The sequence below is a fragment of the Pteropus vampyrus genome, unplaced genomic scaffold (genome assembly GCF_000151845.1).
Source record: "Pteropus vampyrus isolate Shadow unplaced genomic scaffold, Pvam_2.0 Scaffold32, whole genome shotgun sequence".
Taxonomy (NCBI): Eukaryota; Metazoa; Chordata; class Mammalia; order Chiroptera; family Pteropodidae; genus Pteropus; species Pteropus vampyrus.
In genome coordinates this window covers 4,194,990-4,200,202 of record NW_011888813.1, presented here as the reverse complement: position 1 = coordinate 4,200,202, position 5,213 = coordinate 4,194,990, and positions in this window count along the sequence as shown.

Below are 5,213 nucleotides of genomic sequence, written 5' to 3'. Positions count from 1 at the left end.
ATATAGGACTTCTAGCCTCCAGGACTATGAAAATATAAATTTTTATTATGTAAGCCACCCAGTCGAGCTGAAAGCTTTCAGATTCAGCAAGAATTCTGTTGTGGTCTCAAAATGAATTCCCACCACTTTCTTTTCCCAACTTCAACCCAACCATAGTCTGTCCTGAAAAAAAACACCAGCTAAGAGATCATCAAGGTGATTGTAGCGAGAGAATTTGGAACCGAGATTCTGATGAGGTCCCAGAGGATAGCACAGTTTTTCTCTGCATCCAAGGGAATCCAACAAACCGGAAGCTGAGAGACCTAGAGCTGCTCTGGACCTCAAGTTCCCTGAGAGAGCATGGACTGAAGAAACCCATGGAACCTAAAGAAGAAAGGAAGTGCCAGGCCTGTGTGTAGTCTCGGGAGAATCTGCAGATTTCCTTGCTCTGTGAAGAGCTGTAGAGACACTACACAGGTGGACTGGGTTCCTCCTTGACTATGAGGCTTGGAACCATTGCAATCAAAGAAATCAGAGAGGTTGGAAGCCTCCTCCTGGTATTCACCAAAGGCTAGTAGCCTGCCTTTTGCTCCATCCTTGACCCACAGGGAAGGATCGGGTGCTGTTGTGCCAACCATCATTCATGGGCTTGCCACATTTCAAAATACTCATTAGCTTTACCCACTGCACCAAGGATAAATAAAGTATAGGCAAAGGAAATTAACAATGAACCTAAGAGAACCCAGTAATGCAAAAGCAGAAAAAAAATAAAGAAATGTTCAATTATGTACCTTCAAGGGAACTAGGATTCCTGGAGAACATAGCTATATTTTTAACAAAAACTCAATGAAATGATATTTTAGAACAATAAAAAACAATCTGCAACTTGAAAACATGGCTTTCAAATTTATAAAGTGAATATCCTGATCTAAGGAAAAAACTGTCATTATTGAAAATTAAATTAGTGACCTAGAAGAGTAATTGGAAGAAATTTCTCACAACCTAGAGGAAATATACCTAGAGATAAAACTAATGAAAGAAAGATAAAAGTCTTTAAAAATGGGTAAGTAATGGGAATTTCAGAAAGAGAAAAAGGAATATAGCTAGAGGATAGGCAAAAACAGCAAATAAAATGCTCCTGGTTAGAATACTCGAGTCCGCAGACTGAAAGGGTTGAGTTCCAGAGTGATGAGGAAGGGAGAGAAGGAAAGAGGAAGGAGAAGAGAGAGGTAAATTTACAAAAAGGAAAGAATAAAATTGCTATGGGCTGAATTTTGTTACCCCAAAATTTATACATTGAAATCCTAATCCCCAGTACCCAGAATGTGACTATATTTAGAGAAAGGGCCTGTAAAGAAGTAATTAAGTTAAATGGCATTGTTAGGGTGGTGGGTCTTAATCCAATATGACTGGTGTCCTTCTAAGAAGGGATTAGGACACTGACATGCACAGAGAGGAAACCACGTGAAAACATAGGGAGAAGACAGCCACCTACAATCCAAGGAGAGAGGCCTCAGAAGAAATTAACACTGCCAACATCTTGATATAGGACTTCTAGCTTCCAGGACTATGAAAAAATAAATTTTGATTATGTAAGCCACCCAGTCTGTAGCACTTTGTTATGGCAGCCGTATCTAATTAATACAAAACCATTAAATTTTTCATCTGTAATTTTAGATACTAGAAAACAAGAGAATAATATCTATTGGTTAAGGAGAGAAAAAGATTGCAACAAAATAATCTTACACCCAGAGAGAGGAAAGATATGTATTCACAGATCTATAAAGGATTCTGAGAGCACAGCATCCACAGAGCCCAACTGAGGAAAATACTTAGGAGAGGACTCTAATCAAATAAGCGAACAGAACAGATGGCAAGATAAGGACAATGACAAGGAGAGAAAACAGCGGTAGGCAATAAACTTTGAATAGATAATGACAGAGTCATTAGAATTTGTAATATTAAGAATTCTTGAACTAGAGGAAAGACATAGCAAAGCTGAAACTAACAACTGTGTGCAACTAAAAGTAATAAACTATCTCAGCAAAATCTGTGACTTGGGAGGGAGCAGAGAATCACAACCAACATTTTGATGGCACATTAGTATGCACGGCATAGGCACTGCTCTCGGCACTTTATTTAATCAATTGTCACAACAGCCCCATGAAGAAAATGGTGTTATTATCTCCTTTACACAGATGAGGAGACTGAGGCAAAGAGAGCCGCTTGCCCAAGATTACACAGCGAGTAAATCACTCTGGAGTCTGCTTTTAACTACACTGCGCTATGCAGCAAAAAGGTGAGAATTAAAGGCATTCTGATGGATACGTACATAGGAGGGGTGTGTGGAGGTCAGCATGACCCAAAACATTTAATTTATTGTGCAGATCTGATTGTGGACATGTAGTTTATTGTATAAACTGAGAGAGTTTTAGATTAACGAGACACAATTACTAATTATGCCAGGAAAACAGAAAGAAATCAGGACTTGCACAAGCAAATCAGGACATATAATCATCCTGTATCTTTAGGTGTCAACTTAATGACTGGGAGCAGTAGATAACCTAGGTTGAGAGACATAGCTAATATCTTTATTTTTTATAATAGAGAAATGTTTATTCAATTATGCAAATTGCAAATTAACAGGATTGCAAATGGTAGAAGCAAAAAGTACCAGAAAACTTCTAAAGTAACACGAGTAGAAAAGAAAATGATTAGTAACTCGATCGAACACAAAAATAAATAATAAGAGAAAAAGGAAACAACGAAATAAGAAAATAAAACTAAGATTTCTGTTCTTAAATGTAAACACATAAATTTTCTTATTAAGAGACTAAGAGATTAGGTAAAGAACAACAAACAAAAATACGCTAGATATTTTTATAAGAAAATACATAAAGCAAAAAAAGAAAATTTTTAAATAAAGGCATTGTACTGACCAGAAAAGAAAAATTAATAAAATGAACTCTGCCAAAATTAAAAACTTTTGCTCATAAAAAGACATTGTTGAGAAATTAATAGACAAGTCACAAACTGGGAGACAATATTTGCAATGCATATATCTGACAAAACACTAACATCCAGAATACATAAATAATTCTTACAACTCAATGATAGAAGATAAAAAGTACTGCTTTAATAATGGACAAAAGACTAGGCACTCCACAAAGGGGGATATACAAATTAGCAACAAGCACACACAAAAAAGTGATCATTAAGATTAGTCATGAGGAAACTCTAAATTAAATCCACAAGGCGTATGATACCTCCACACACTGGAATGGCTAAAATCAAAAAGACCACCAAAACCAAATGTTAGTGAGGATGTGGAACATCCAAACTCTGATACACTAGGGCAAAAATAAATAAATAAAAATAGTATAAGTACTTTGGGAGTCATTCTAGAAATTTCCGATCAAGTTAAACATATACCTGTAAAGAAGCATTTCCACTCTTGGGTATTTACCCAAGAAAAAAATTAAAAACATGTCTACAAAAAGACTAGGATGTGAATGTTCATGGCAACTTTTTTATAATAACTAAAAACTGGTAATATATCAAGTGCCCACCAACAGAAGAATTGACAAATTGTGGTTTAGTCGCAGATGAAATGCTACACAGCGAAGGAAAGCAATCAATTGCTGACAAATACAGCATGACAGAAAGAAGCCAGACATATATTCTAATTAAGATCTACAGACAAAACTAATCTATGATTAAAGAAAATGGAAATTTAGTTGTCTTTGGAAGAAGAGGTAGGGATTACTTGGAAAGAGGCACAAGGCATCTTTCTGAGATGACATTCCGTAGCTTGTTAAGAATATATGTACATGATAAGTGCATCAAACTGTATACTTAAGATCTGTGCATTTCACGGTACGTGTTAAAATTCTATAAAACTATCCGTTATAAAATAAAGTCACAAGCAAAGAGTTATTGAGCAAATAACACAGAAGTAGTAATGCTAACATCAAAATAAACTTAAGTTTTAAAATATTGAACAGAAAAAAATGTACGTAAGAATAACTGGGCCTATGTTATATTAACAAAACACAGCAGGTCTGAGGTTGCAGCAGAGAGGAGAATGAAAAAATACGTTTCATCGCTTTCCATAGAATTCAATAGTTTCATTATTACATTAATAGAGAAATATGTTTGTCCTATAGACTTAAAGCAATTACTAAGAGAATGCAAAATATTGTTTTCCTATTTATGAAGAAAAGAAACCCCAAGACAGTATTTTAAAAAAACAGGAAACATTAAATAATGTGACTGGTATATATGATGTAGTAGGGGTGATATAAAATGTACATGGGGTTTTTGAAGTGGAAGGAATCAGAAAAGGTAGACAACAGAAGAGGCTACCTCTTGGTTTGTCTAGTCAATTATAAATTTAAAAAGAATAAACACAAAATTTAAATTAAGAAATGATTTCTAAAAGAGAATTTTTTTTTATAGTTTCACATCAGTACCCATCTTCTCCAATTTGTGCCAGATAGCCAAAGCCCAGAGATGGATGTAGAAGAAGAAACTGTGGCTAGAGAGCCAGGTTAGCTCTTAGACCACCTCATGCACTGTTTGGTCACAGAAGTAGCAGAATAATTGCTGGGCACTAAGCGTGCTACAGAGCAGAAAGCTGACGAGAGGGAAGGGGCCCTGCCTACCAAATCAAGTGCACCTCCACAGCTTCTTGTGTTGATCAGTGTCCAGGGTCGAACCTGACAGCAGATGTTTGAGCAGATTTCTGTGTGGACATATGACCTTGAGGATTTTTTTGCCAGCCCTACACATATACACACACACAATCACACACACGAGGCCACAGCAACATACAAGCCCTCCTAAACCTGCACCTGATAGAAAACCCAGCTGAAGGAGGGTTTGAAAAAAAACTATTCATATTATAGAAGAACAAAGAAATAATATTCCTTGCAGACCTGATCTGATGTTACTCAAGACTTTCTTTCAGTTTCTTGTCAATGTACTCTACTTACAGAAGTTTGTTTTAGACAATATTATTTAACTCTCTTGCCAGCAGAAGCTTCAAGATCTATGAAATCAAAACATTTAATACTGCTTTTCTCCCCGCTAAGAATTGTTTAAGTAGGAAGGACAGGAGAGACAGAGGGAGGTGAGGGGAAGGGAGGGGAGAAGAGGACAGGGGAGAGAGGGGCTGTGCTTAGTTTGAGGGGTCAGGTCTGCCTAAGGGACAATGCTATTCAGCTCTAGCATCT